Below are 15629 nucleotides of genomic sequence, written 5' to 3'. Positions count from 1 at the left end.
AAATTGAAGTGTATAATACACGGTTTTTCGAGATTCCGGGGTTCCGGAATAAAATTCTCCGGAGATCACATTGAAAGTTCCTCGGGCCAGATAAAGCGGCCACGCAAAGTTTGAGCACCAACGGAAGACATTTGGGGGTGCCGATGTGCCACAAACCAGCATTCGCAGAAACTCGGATTATCGTGAAAAATGTATTAAAGGTCGTTATTTGAGACAAAAATCGAGCAGGTTGATTTTTGAAATCGAACAGGTTGATTCCTGAAATGAGCTCGGATGCGTGATCGAAAAACAGGTAGAAAAAGAAACAGGTTCCGGTACGACCTTCCGAACGGCTGAAATTGAAGTGTATATAATACACGGTTTTTCGGGATTCCGGGGTCCCGGAATAAAATTTTTCGGAAATCACATAGAAAGTTGTCGGGTCAGATAAAGCGCCACGCAAAGTTTGACCACCAACGGAAGACATTTTGGGGTGCCGGTGTGCCACAAACCAGCATTCGCCGAAACTCGGATTATCGTGAAAAATGTGTTAAAGGTCGTTATTTGAGGCTGAAATCGAGCAAGTTGATACCTGAAATCGAACAGGTTGATTCCTGAAATGAGCTAGGACGCGTGATTGAAAAACAGGGAGAAAAAGAAACAGTTCAGACGACCTTCCGAACAATTTTGAAATTGAAGTGTATAATACACGGTTTTTAGGGATTCCGGGGTTCAGGAATAAAATTCTCCGGAAATCACATAGAAAGTTCCTCGGGTCAGATAAAGCGGCCACGCAAAGTTTGAGCACCAACGGAAGACATTTGGGGGTGCCGGTGTGCCACAAACCAGCATTCGCCGAAACTCGGATTATCGTGAAAAATGTATTAAAGGTCGTTATTTGAGGCTGAAATCGAGCAGGTTGATACCTGAAATCGAACAGGTTGATTCCTGAAATGAGCTCGGAAGCGTGATCGAAAAACAGGTAGAAAAAGAAACAGGTTCGTGCGACCTTCGAACGGTGAAATTGAAGTGTATAATACACGGTTTTGAGATTCCGGTCCCGGAATAAAATTCTCCGGAAATCACATAGAAAGTTCCTCGAGTCAGATAAAGCGTCCACGCAAAGTTTGAGCACCAACGGAAGACATTTGGGGGTGCCGGTGTGCCCAAACCAAAGATTCGCCGAAACTCGGATTATCGTGAAAAATGTGTTAAAGCTCGTTATTTGAGGCTGAAATCGAAAGGTTGATTCTGAAATGGAACAGGTTGATTCTGAAATGAGCTCGGACGCGTGATTGAAAAACAGGGAAAAAGAAACAGGTTAGACGACCTTCCGAATTTGAAATGAAGTGTATAATACACGGTTTTCCAAGATTCCGGGGTCCCGGAAAAAAATTCTCCGGAAATCACATAGAAAGTTCCTCGGTTCAGATAAAGGGGCCACGCAAATTTTGAGCACCAACGGAAGACATTTGGGGGTGCCGGTGTGCCACAAACCAAAGATTTCCGAAACTCGGATTATCGTGAAAAATGTGTTAAAACTCGTTATTTGAGGTCAAATCGAGCAGTTGAACTCGAAATCGAACAGGTTGATTCCTAAAATGAGCTCGGACGCGTGATTGAAAAACAGGATAAAAAGAAACAGGTTCCGAGACGACCTTCCGAACTATTTGAAATTGAAGTGTATATAATAGACGGTTTTCGGGATTAGGGGTCCCGGAATAAAATTTTTCGGAAATCACATAGAAAGTTGTCGGGTCAGATAAAGCGCCACGTAAAGTTTGACCACCAACGGAAGACATTTGGGGTGCCGGTGTGCCACAAACCAGCATTCGCCGAAACTCGGATTATCGTGAAAAATGTATTAAAGGTCGTTATTTGAGGTGAAATCGAGCGGTTGATACCGAAATCGAACAGGTTGATTCTGAAATGAGCTAGGATGCGTGATTGAAAAACAGGAGAAAAAGAAACAGGTTCCGTACGACCTTCCGAACGGCTGAAATTGAAGTGTATAATACACGGTTTTTCGGGATTCCGGGGTTCAGGAATAAAATTCTCCGGAAATCACATAGAAAGTTCCTCGGGTCAGATAAAGCGGCCACGCAAAGTTTGAGCACCAACGGAAGACATTTGGGGGTGCCGGTGTGCCAAACCAAAGATTCGCCGAAACTCGGATTATCGTGAAAAATGTATTAAAGATCGTTATTTGAGGCTGAAATCGAGCAGGTTGATTCCTGAAATCGAACAGGTTTATTCCTGAAATGAGCTCGGAAGCGTGATCGAAAAACAGGTAGAAAAAGAAACAGTTCCGATTGACGACCTTCCGAACAATTTGAAATTGAAGTGTATAATACACGGTTTTTCGGGATTCCGGGTTCAGAATAATATTCTCGGAAATCACTTAGAAAGTTCCCGGGTCGATAAAGCGGCCACGCAAAATTTGAGCACCAACGGAAGACATTTGGGGGTGCGGTGTACCCTACAAACCAAAGATTCGCCAAAACTCGGATTATCGTGAAAATGTGTTAAAGCTCGTTATTTGAGGTTGAAATCGAACAGGTTGATTCCTGAAATGAGCTCGGACGCGTGATTGAAAAACAGGAAGAAAAAGAAACATGTTCCGGTACGACCTTCCGAACGGCTGAAATTTAAGTTTATATAATACACGGTTTTTCGGGATTCCGGGGTTCAGGAATAAAATTCTCCGGAAATCACATAGAAAGTTCCTCGGGTCAGATAAAGCGGTCATGCAAAGTTTGAGCACCAACGGAAGACATTTGGGGGTGCCGGTGTGCCACAAACCAGCATTCGCCGAAACTCGGATTATCGTGAAAAATGTATTAAAGGTCGTTATTTGAGGCTGAAATCGAGCAGGTTGATTACTGAAATCGAACAGGTTGATTCCTGAAATGAGCTCGGACGCGTGATCGAAAAACAGGTAGATAAAGAAACAGGTTCCGGTACGACCTTCCGAACGGCTACTGAAATGAAGTGTATAATACACGGTTTGCCGAGATTCGGGGTTCCGAATAAAATTCTCCGGAGATCACATTGAAAGTTCCTCGGGCCAGATAAAGCGGCCACGCAAAGTTTGAGCACCAACGGAAGACATTTGGGGGTGCCGATGTGCCACAAACCAGCATTCGCAGAAACTCGGATTATCGTGAAAAATGTATTAAAGGTCGTTATTTGAGACAAAAATCGAGCAGGTTGATTTTTGAAATCGAACAGGTTGATTCCTGAAATGAGCTCGGATGCGTGATCGAAAAACAGGTAGAAAAAGAAACAGGTTCCGGTACGACCTTCCGAACGGCTGAAATTGAAGTGTATATAATACACGGTTTTTCGGGATTCCGGGGTCCCGGAATAAAATTTTTCGGAAATCACATAGAAAGTTGTCGGGTCAGATAAAGCGCCACGCAAAGTTTGACCACCAACGGAAGACATTTTGGGGTGCCGGTGTGCCACAAACCAGCATTCGCCGAAACTCGGATTATCGTGAAAAATGTGTTAAAGGTCGTTATTTGAGGTCAAATCGAGCAAGTTGATACCGAAATCGAACAGGTTGATTCTGAAATGAGCTAGGACGCGTGATTGAAAAACAAGGAGAAAAAGAAACAGGTTCAAAGACGACCTTCCGAACGGTGAAATTGAAGTGTATAATACACGGTTTTTCGGGATTCCGGGGTCCTGAATAAAATTCTCCGGAAATCACATAGAAAGTTCCTCGGGTCAGATAAAGCGGCCACGCAAAGTTTGAGCACCAACGGAAGACATTTGGGGGTGCCGGTGTGCCACAAACCAGCATTCGCCGAAACTCGGATTATCGTGAAAAATGTGTTAAAGGTCGTTATTTGAGGTTGAAATCGAACAGGTTGATTCCTGAAATCGAACAAAGTTGATTCCTGAAATGAGCTCGGACGCGTGATCGAAAAACAGGTAGAAAAAGAAACAGTTAGACGACCTTCCGAACGGCCGAAATTGAAGTGTATAATACACGGTTTTTCGAGATTCCGGGGTTCAGGAATAAAATTCTCCGGAAATCACATAGAAAGTTCCTCGGTTCAGATAAAGGGGCCACGCAAATTTTGAGCACCAACGGAAGACATTTGGGGGTGCGGTGTACCAAACCAAAGATTCGCCGAAACTCGGATTATCGTGAAAAATGTGTTAAAACTCGTTATTTGAGGCTGAAATCGAGCAGGTTGATTACTGAAATCGAACAGGTTGATTCCTAAAATGAGCTCGGACGCGTGATTGAAAAACAGGGATAAAAAGAAACAGGTTCCGGTACGACCTTCCGAACGGCTGAAATTGAAGTGTATAATACACGGTTTTTCGGGATTCCAGGGTCCCGGAATAAAATTTTTCGGAAATCACATAGAAATTTGTCGGGTCAGATAAAGCGCCACGTAAAGTTTGACCACCAACGTAAGACATTTGGGGTGCCGGTGTGCCACAAACCAGCATTCGCCGAAACTCGGATTATCGTGAAAAATGTGTTAAAGCTCGTTATTTGAGGCTGAAATCGAGCAGGTTGATACCTGAAATCGAACAGGTTGATTCCTGAAATGAGCTAGGACGCGTGATTGAAAAACAGGGAGAAAAAGAAACAGGTTCCGGTACGACCTTCCGAACGGCTGAAATTGAAGTGTATAATACACGGTTTTTCGGGATTCCGGGGTTCCCAGAATAAAATTCTCCGGAAATCACATAGAAAGTTCCTCGGGTCAGATAAAGCGGCCACGCAAAGTTTGAGCACCAACGGAAGACATTTGGGGGTGCGGTGTGCCACAAACCAAAGATTCGCCGAAACTCCTGATTCTCGTGAAAAATGTATTAAAGGTCGTTATTTGAGGTGAAATCGAGCGGGTTGATTCTGAAATCGAACAGGTTTATTCCTGAAATGAGCTCGGAAGCGTGATCGAAAAACAGGTAGAAAAAGAAACAGTTCCATGACGACCTTCCGAACGGTGAAATTGAAGTGTATAATACACGGTTTTCGAGATTCGGGTTCCGAATAAAATTCTCGGAAATCACATTGAAAGTTCCTCGGGTCGATAAAGCGGCCACGCAAAGTTTGAGCACCAACGGAAGACATTTGGGGTGCGGTGTACCAAACCAAAGATTCGCCAAACTCGGATTATCGTGAAAAATGTATTAAAGGTCGTTATTTGAGGCTGAAATCGAGCATGTTGATTACTGAAATCGAACAGGTTGATTTCTGAAATGAGCTAAGACGCGTGATCGAAAAACAGGTAGAAAAAGAAACAGGTTCCGGTACGACCTTCCGAACGGCTGAAATTGAAGTGTATAATACTCGGTTTTTCGGGATTCCGGGGTTCAAGAATAATATTCTCCGGAAATCACTTAGAAAGTTCCCCGGGTCAGATAAAGCGGCCACGCAAAGTTTGAGCACCAACGGAAGACATTTGGGGTGCCGGTGTGCCACAAACCAGCATTCGCCAAAACTCGGATTATCGTGAAAAATGTGTTAAAGCTCGTTATTTGAGGTTGAAATCGAACAGGTTGATTCCTGAAATGAGCTCGGACGCGTGATTGAAAAACAGGAAGAAAAAGAAACATGTTCCGGTACGACCTTCCGAACGGCTGAAATTTAAGTATATATAATACACGGTTTTTCGGGATTCCGGGGTTCAGGAATAAAATTCTCCGGAAATCACATAGAAAGTTCCTCGGGTCAGATAAAGCGGTCATGCAAAGTTTGAGCACCAACGAAAGACATTTGGGGGTGCCGGTGTGCCACAAACCAAAGATTCGCGAAACCCTGATTATCGTGAAAAATGTATTAAAGGTCGTTATTTGAGGCTGAAATCGAGCAGTTGATTATCAAATCGAAAGTTGATTCTGAAATGAGCTCGGACGCGTGATCGAAAAACAGGTAGATAAAGAAACAGGTTCCGGTACGACCTTCCGAACGGCTGAAATTGAAGTGTATAATACACGGTTTTTCGAGATTCCGGGGTTCCGGAATAAAATTCTCCGGAGATCACATTGAAAGTTCCTCGGGCCAGATAAAGCGGCCACGCAAAGTTTGAGCACCAACGGAAGACATTTGGGGGTGCCGATGTACCCTACAAACCAAAGATTCGCGTAAACTCGGATTATCGTGAAAAATGTATTAAAGGTCGTTATTTGAGACAAAAATCGAAAGCAGTTGATTTTGAAATCGAAAGTTGATTCCTGAAATGAGCTCGGATGCGTGATCGAAAAACAGGTAGAAAAAGAAACAGGTTCCGATGACGACCTTCCGAAAATTTGAAATTGAAGTGTATATAATACACGGTTTTTGGGATTCCGGGGTCCCGGAATAAAATTTTTCGGAAATCACATAGAAAGTTGTCGGGTCAGATAAAGCGCCACGCAAAGTTTGACCACCAACGGAAGACATTTTGGGGTGCCGGTGTGCCACAAACCAGCATTCGCCGAAACTCGGATTATCGTGAAAAATGTGTTAAAGGTCGTTATTTGAGGCTGAAATCGAGCAAGTTGATACCTGAAATCGAACAGGTTGATTCCTGAAATGAGCTAGGACGCGTGATTGAAAAACAGTGAGAAAAAGAAACAGGTTCCGGTACGACCTTCCGAACGGCTGAAATTGAAGTATATAATACACGGGTTTCGTGGATTAGGGGTTCAGAATAAAATTCTCCGGAAATCACATAGAAAGTTCCTCGGGTCGATAAAGCGGCCACGCAAAGTTTGAGCACCAACGGAAGACATTTGGGGGTGCCTGTGTGCCACAAACCAAAGATTCGCCGAAACTCGGATTATCGTGAAAAATGTATTAAAGGTCGTTATTTGAGGTGAAATCGAGCGGGTTGATTTCGAAATCGAAACAGGTTGATTCTGAAATGAGCTCGGACGCGTGATCGAAAAAAGTAGAAAAAGAAACAGTTCCAGATTTACGACCTTCCGAACGGCTGAAATTGAAGTGTATAATACATGCGGGGATTCCGGTCCCGGAATAAAATTCTTCGGAAATCACATAGAAAGTTGTCGGGTCAGATAAAGCGCCACGTAAAGTTTGAGCACCAACGGAAGACATTTGGGATTGCACGGTGTGCTACAAACCAAAGATTCACGAAACTTGGATTATCGTGAAAAATGTGTTAAAGCTCGTTATTTGAGGCTGAAATCGAGCAGGTTGATACCTGAAATCAAACAGTTGATTCGAAATGAGCTCGGACGCGTGATTGAAAACAGGAGAAAAAGAAACAGGTTCCTGTACGACCTTCCGAACGGCTGAAATTGAAGTGTATAAATACACGGTTTTTCGGGATTCCGGGGTCCCGGAATAAAAATTTTCGGAAATCACATAGAAAGTTGTCGGGTCAGATAAAGCGGCCACGCAAGGTTTGGCACCAACGGAAGACATTTTAGGGCGGTGTGTACAAACCAAAGATTCGCCGAAACTCGATTATCGTGAAAAATGTGTTAATGCTCGTTATTTGAGGTCAAATCGAACAAAGTTGATTCACGAAATGGAACAGTGATTCTCGAAATGAGCTCGGACGCGTGATTGAAAAACAGGGAGAAAAAGAAAAGTTCCCACGTGACGACCTTCCGAACGGCTGAAATTGAAGTGTATAATACACGGTTTTCCAAGATTCGGGGGTCCCGGAAAAAAATTCTCCGGAAATCACATAGAAAGTTCCTCGGTTCAGATAAAGGGGCCACGCAAATTTTGAGCACCAACGGAAGACATTTGGGGGTGACGGTGTGCCACAAACCAACATTCGCCGAAACTCGGATTATCGTGAAAAATGTGTTAAAACTCGTTATTTGAGGCTGAAATCGAGCAGGTTGAACTCTGAAATCGAACAGGTTGATTCCTAAAATGAGCTCGGACGCGTGATTGAAAAACAGGGATAAAAAGATACAGGTTCCGGTACGACCTTCCGAACGGCTGAAATTGAAGTGTATATAATACACGGTTTTTCGGGATTCCGGGGACCCGGAATAAAATTCTCTGGAAATCACATAGAAAGTTTCTCGGGTAAGATAAAGCGGCCACGCAAAGTTTGAGCACCAACGGAATACATTTTGCGGTGCCGGTGTCCCACAAACCAGCATTCGCCGAAACTCGGATTATCGTGAAAAATGTATTAAAGGTCGTTATTTGAGGCTGAAATCGAGCAGGTTGATTCCTGAAATGACCTCGGACGCGTGATCGAAAAACAGGTAGATAAAGAAACAGGTTCCGGTACGACCTTCCGAACGGCTGAAATTGAAGTGTATAATACACCGTTTATCAGGATTCCGGGGTCCCGGAAAAAATTATCCGGAAATCACATAGAAAGTTCCTCGGGTTAGATAAAGCGGTCATGCAAAGTTTGAGCACCAACGGAAGACATTTAGGGGTGTCGGTGTGCCGTAAACCAGCATTCGCCGAAACTCGGATTATCGTGAAAAATGTGTTACAGCTCGTTATTTGAGGCTGAAATCGAGCAGGTTGATTCTCGAAATCGAACAGGTTATTTCCTGAAATGAACTCGGACGCGTGATTGAAAAATATGTGGAAAAAGAAACAGGTTCCGGTACGACCTTCCGAACGGCTGAAATTGAAGTGTATAATACACGGTTTTTTCGGGATTCCGGGGTGCCGGAATAAAATTCTCCGGAAATCACATAGAAAGTTCCTCGGGTCAGATAAAGCGGCCACGCAAAGTTTGGCACCAACGGAAGACATTTTTGGGTGTCGGTGTGCCACAAACCAGCATTCGCCGAAACTCGGATTATCGTGAAAAATGTGTTAAATCTCGTTATTTGAGGATGAAATCGAACAGTTGATTCTGAAATGAACTCGGACGCGTGATTGAAAAACAGGAGAAAAATAAATGTGTTCGTACGACCTTCCGAACGGCTGAAATTGAAGTGTATAATACACGGTTTTTTCGGGATTCCGGGGTCCCGGAATAAAATTCTCCGGAAATCACATAGAAAGTTCCTCGGGTCAGATAAAGCGGACACGAAAAGTTTGAGCACCAACGTAAGACATTTTTGGGTACCGGTGTGCCACAAACCAGCATTCGCCGAAACTCGGATTATCGTGAAGAATGTGTTAAAGCTCGTTATTTGAGGCTGAAATCGAACAGGTTGATTCCTGAAATGAGCTCGGACGCGTGATTGAAAAACAGGGAGAAAAATAAACAGGTTCCGGTACGACTTTCCGAACGGCTAACTTGAAGTGTATAATACACGGTTTTTCGGAATTTCGGGGTCACGGAATAAAATTTTCCGGAAATCACATAGAAAGTTCCTCGGGTCAGATAAAGCGGTCACGCAAAGTTTGAGCACCAACGGAAGACATTTCGGGGTGCCGGTGTGCCACAAACCAGCATTCGCCGAAACTCGGATTATCGTGAAAAATGTGTTAAAGCTCGTTATTTGTGGCTGAAATCGAGCAGGTTGAACTCTGAAATCGAACAGGTTGATTCCTGACATGAGCTCGGACACGTTATTGAAAAACAAGGATAAAAAGAAACAGGTTCCGGTACGACCTTCCGAACGGCTGAAATTAAGTGTATTATACACGGTTTTTCGGGATTCCGGGGTCCCGGAATAAAATTCTCCGGAAATCACATAGAAAGTTCCTCGGGTCAGATAAAGCGGCCACGCAAAGTTTGAGCACTAACGGAAGACATTTGGGGGTGCGGTGTGCCTACAAACCAAAGATTCGCCGAAACACGGATTATCGTGAAAAATGTATTAAACGTCGTTATTTGAGGCTGAAATCGAGCAGGTTGATTCCTGAAATCGAACAGGTTGATTCCTGAAATGAGCTCGAATGCGTGATCGAAAAACAGGTAGAAAAAGAAACAGGTTCCGGTACGACCTTCCGAACGGCTGAAATTGAATTGTATAATACACCGTTTTTCAGGATTCCGGGGTCCCGGAAAAAATTATCCGGAAATCATATAGAAAGTTCCTCGGGTTAGATAAAGCGGTCATGCAAAGTTTGAGCACCAACGGAAGACATTTGGGGGTGTCGGTGTGTCGTAAACCAGCATTCGCCGAACCTCGGATTATCGTGAAAAATGTGTAAAAGCTCGTTATTTGATGCTGAAATCGAATAGGTTGATTCCTGAAATCAAACAGGTTGATTCCTGAAATGAGCTCGGACGCGTGATTGAAAAACAGGGAGAAAAAGAATTAGGTTCCGGTACGACCTTCCGAACGGCTGAAATTAAGTGTATAATACACGGTTTTTCGGGATTCCGGGGTCCCCGAATAAAATTCTCCGGAAATCACATAGAAAGTTCCTCGGGTCAAATAAAGCGGCCACGCAAAGTTTGAGCACTAACGGAAGACATTTGGGGGTGCCGGTGTGCCACAAACCAGCATTCGCCGAAACACGGATTATCGTGAAAAATGTATTAAACGTCGTTATTTGAGGCTGAAATCGAGCAGGTTGATTTCTGAAATCGAACAGGTTGATTCCTGAAATGAGCTCGAACGCGTGATCGAAAAACAGGTAGAAAAAGAAACAGGTTCCGGTACGACCTTCCGAACGGCTGAAATTGAAGTATAATACACGGTTTTTTGGAATTCCGGGGTCCCGGAATAAAATTCTCCGGAAATCACATAGAAAGTTCCTCGGGTAAAATAAAGCGGCCACGAAAAGTTTGAGCACCAACGAAAAACATTTGGGGGTGCCGGTGTAACTTAAACCAGCATTCGCCGAAATTCGGATTATCGTGAAAAATGTGTTAAAAATTGTTATTTGAGGTTCAAATCGAACAGGTTGATTCCTGAAATGAGCTAGGACGCGTGATTGAAAAACAGGGAGAAAAATAAACAGGTTCCGGTACGACCTTCCGAACGGCTCAAATTGAAGTGTATAATACACGGTTTTTTCGGGATTCCGGGGTCCCGGAATAAAATTCTCCGGAAATCACATAGAAAGTTCCTCGGGTCAGATAAAGCGGCCACGCAAAGTTTGAGCACCAACGGAAGACATTTGTGGGTGCCGGTGGGCCACAAACCAGCATTCGCCGAAACTCGGATTATCATGAAAAATGTATTAAAGCTCGTTATTTGAGTCTGAAATCGCGCAGGTTGATTCCTGAAATCGAACAGGTTTATTCCTGAAATGAGCTCGAACGCGTGATTGAAAAACAGGGCGAAAAAGAAACAGGTTCCGGTACGACCTTCCGAACGGCTGAAATTGAAGTGTATAATACACGGTTTTTCGAGATTCCGGGGTTCCGGAATAAAATTCTCCGGAAATCACATAGAAAGTTCCTCGGGTCAGATAAAGCGGCTACGCAAAGGTTGAGCACCAACGGAAGACATTTGGGGGTGCCGGTGTGCCACAAATCAGCATTCGCCGAAACTCGGATTATCGTGAAAAATGTATTAAAGCTCGTTATTTGAGTCTGAAATCGAGCAGGTTGATTCCTGAAATCGAACAGGTTTATTCCTGAAATGAGCTCGAACGCGTGATTGAAAAACAGGGCGAAAAAGAAACAGGTTCCGGTACGACCTTCCGAACGGCTGAAATTGAAGTGTATAATACACGGTTTTTCGAGATTCGGGGTTAGAATAAAATTCTAAATCACATAGAAAGTTCCTCGGGTCAGATAAAGCGGCTACGCAAAGGTTGAGCACCAACGAAAGACATTTGGGGGTGCCGGTGTGCCACAAATCAGCATTCGCCGAAACTCGGATTATCGTGAAAAATGTGTTAAAGCTCGTTATTTGAGGCTTAAATCGAACAGGTTGATTCCTGAAATCGAATTGGTTGATTCCTGAAATGAGCTCGGACGCGTGATTGAAAATTAGGGAGAAAACCCGGAAAAAAATTCTCCGGAAATCACATAGAAAGTTCCTCGGGTTAGATAAAGCGGCCATGCAAAGTTTGAGCTCCAACGGAAGACATTTGGGGGTGTCGGTGTGCCGTAAACCAGCATTCGCCGAAACTAGGATTATCGTGAAAAATGTGTTACAGCTCGTTATTTGAGGCTGAAATCGAGCAGGTTGATTCTCGAAATCGAACAGGTTGATTCCTGAAATGAGCTCGGACGCGTGATTGAAAAATAGGGAGAAAAAGAAACAGGTTCTGGTACGACCTTCCGAACGGCTGAAATTGAAGTGTATAATACACGGTTTTTCGGAATTCCGGGATCCCGGAATAAAATCCTCCGGAAATCACATAGAAAGTTCCTCGGGTTAGATAAAACGGCCACGCAAAGTTTGAGCACCAACGGAAGACATTTTTGGGTTCCGGTGTGCCCCAAACCAGCATTCACCGAAACTCGGATTATCGTGAAAAATGTGTTAAAGCTCGTTATTTGAGGCTGAAATCGAACAGGTTGATTCCAGAAATGATCTCGGACGCGTGATTGAAAAATAGGGAGAAAAATAAACAGGTTCCGGTACGACTTTCCGAACGGCTGAAATTGAAGTGTATATAATACACGGTTTTTCGGGATTCCGGGGTCCCGGAATAAAAATCTCCGGAAATCACATAGAAAGTTCCTCGGGTCATATAAAGCGGCCACGCAAATTTTGAGCACCAACGGAAGACATTTGGGTGTGCCGGTGTGCCACAAAAAAGCATTCGCCGAAACTCGGATTATCGTGAAAAATGTATTAAAGCTCGTTATTTGAGTCTGAAATCGAGCAGGTTGATTCCTGAAATCGAACAGGTTTATTCCTGAAATGAGCTCGAACGCGTGATTGAAAAACAGGGCGAAAAAGAAACAGGTTCCGGTACGACCTTCCGAACGGCTGAAATTGAAGTGTATAATACACGGTTTTTCGGGATTCCGGGGTCCCGGAATAAAATTTTTCGGAAATCACATAGAAATTTGTCGGGTCAGATAAAGCGCCACGTAAAGTTTGACCACCAACGTAAGACATTTGGGGTGCCGGTGTGCCACAAACCAGCATTCGCCGAAACTCGGATTATCGTGAAAAATGTATTAAAGCTCGTTATTTGAGTCTGAAATCGAGCAGGTTGATTCCTGAAATCGAACAGGTTTATTCCTGAAATGAGCTCGAACGCGTGATTGAAAAACAGGCAGAAAAAGAAACAGTTCGACGACCTTCCGAACGGCTGAAATTGAAGTGTATAATACACGGTTTTTCGAGATTCCGGGGTTCCGGAATAAAATTCTCCGGAAATCACATAGAAAGTTCCTCGGGTCAGATAAAGCGGCCATGCAAAGTTTTAGCTCCAACAGAAGACATTTGGGGGTGCCGGTGTGCCACAAACCAGCATTCGCCGAAACTCGGATTATCGTGAAAAATGTGTTAAAGCTCGTTATTTGAGGCTGAAATCGAACAGGTTGATTCATGAAATCGAACAGGTTGATTCCTGAAATGAGCTCGGGCGCGTGATTGAAAAAGAGGGCAAAAAAGAAACAGGTTCCGGTACGACCTTCCGAACGGCTGAAATTGAAGTGTATAATAATACACGGTTTTTCGAGATTCTGGGGTCCCGGAATAAAATTTTCCGGAAATCACATAGAAAGTTCCTCGGGTCAGATAAAGCGGGCACGCAAAGTTTGAGCACCAGCGGAAGACATTTAGGGGTGCCGGTGTGCCACAAACCAGCATTCGCCGAAACTCGGATTATCGTGAAAATTGTATTAAAGGTCGTTATTTGAGGCTGAAATCGAGCAGGTTGATTCCTGAAATCGAACAGGTTGATTACTGAAATGAGTTCGGACACGTGATTGAAAACAGGAAGAAAAAGAATCAGGTTCCGGTACGACCTTCCGAACGGCTGAAATTGAAGTGTATATATAATACACGGTTTTTCGGAATTCAGGGGTCCCGGAATAAAATTCTCCGGAAATCACATAGAAAGTTCCTCGGGTCAGATAAATCGGCCACGCAAAGTTTGAGCACCAACGGAAGACATTTGGGGGTGCCGGTGTGCCACAAACCAGCATTCGCCGAAACTCGGATTATCGTGAAAAATGTGTTAAAGCTCGTTATTTAAGGCTGAAATCGAGCAGGTTGATATCTGAAATCGAACAGGTTGATTCCTGAAATGAGCTCGGACGCGTGATTGAAAAACAGGGAGAAAAAGAAACAGGTTCCGGTACGACCTTCCGAACAATTTGAAATTGAAGTGTATAATACACGGTTTTTCGGGATTCTGGGGTCCCGGAATAAAATTCTCCGGAAATCACATAGAAAGTTCCTCGGGTCAGATAAAGCGGCCACGCAAAGTTTGAGCACCAACGGAAGACATTTAGGGGTGCCGGCATGTCACAAACCAGTATTCGGCGAAACTCGGATTATCGTGAAAAATGTGTTAAAGCTTGTTATTTGAGGCTGAAATCGAACAAGTTGATTCTGAAATCGAACAGGTTGATTCCTGAAATGAGCTCGGACGGGTGATTGAAAAACAGGGAGAAAAAGAAACAGGTTCCGATACGACTTTCCGAACGGCTGAAATTGAAATGTATAATACATGATTTTTCGGGATTCCGGGGTCCCTGAATAAAATTCTCCGGGAATCACATAGAAAGTTTCTCGGGTCAGATAAAACGGCCACGCAAAGTTTGAGCACCAACGGAAGACATTTGTGGTGCCGGTTTACCACAAACCAGCATTCGCCAAAACTCGGATTATCGTGAAAAATGTGTTAAAGCTCGTTACTTGAGGGAAATCGAACAAGGTTGATTCTGAAATAAGCTCGGACGCGTGATTGAAAAAAAGGGAGAAAAATAAACAGGTTCGAGACGACCTTCCGAACGGCTGAAATTGAAGTGTATAATACACGGTTTTTTGGGTCGGTAGGTGTGCACAAACCAAAGATTCGCCGAAACTCGGATTATCGTGAAAAATGTATTAAAGGTCGTTATTTGATGTCGAAATCGAGCAGTTGATTCCTGAAATCGAACAGGTTGATTCCTGAAATAAGCTCGGACGCGTGATCGAAAAACAGGTAGAAAAAGAAACAGGTTCTGGTACGACCTTCCGAACGGCTAAAATTGAAGTATATATACACGGTTTTTCGGGATTCCTGAAATCGAACGGCTGAAATTGAAGTGTATAATACACGGTTTTCCGGAATTCCAGGGCCCCGGAAAAAAAATTCTCCGGAAATCACATAGAAAGTTCCTCGGGTCAGATAAAGGGGCCAAGCAAATTTTCAAAGACCAACGGAAGACATTTGGGGGTGCGGTGTGCACAAACCAAAGATTCGCCGAACTCCTGATTATCGTGAAAATTGTGTTAAAGCTCGTTATTTGAGGTTGAAATCGAACAGGTTGATTCTGAAATCGAACAAAGTTGATTCTGAAATAAGCTCGGACGCGTGATCGAAAAACAGGTAGAAAAAGAAACAGGTTCTGGTACGACCTTCCGAACGGCTGAAATTGAAGTGTATAATACACGGTTTTTCGGGATTCCGGGGTCCCGGAATAAAATTCTCCGGAAATCACATAGAAAGTTTCTCGGGTCAGATAAAACGGCCACGCAAAGTTTGAGCACCAACGGAAGACATTTGTGGTGCCGGTTTACCACAAACCAGCATTCGCCGAAACTCGGATTTTCGTGAAAAATTGTGTTAAAGCTCGTTACTTGAGGCTGAAATCGAACAGGTTGATTCCTGAAATGAGCTCGGACGCGTGATTGAAAAACAGGGAGAAAAAGAAACAGGTTTC

Source organism: Silene latifolia, chromosome 10 (assembly GCF_048544455.1).
Source record: "Silene latifolia isolate original U9 population chromosome 10, ASM4854445v1, whole genome shotgun sequence".
NCBI lineage: Eukaryota > Viridiplantae > Streptophyta > Magnoliopsida > Caryophyllales > Caryophyllaceae > Silene > Silene latifolia.
The sequence above is the reverse complement of the archived record's forward strand: the minus strand, read 5'-3'. Positions refer to the sequence as shown.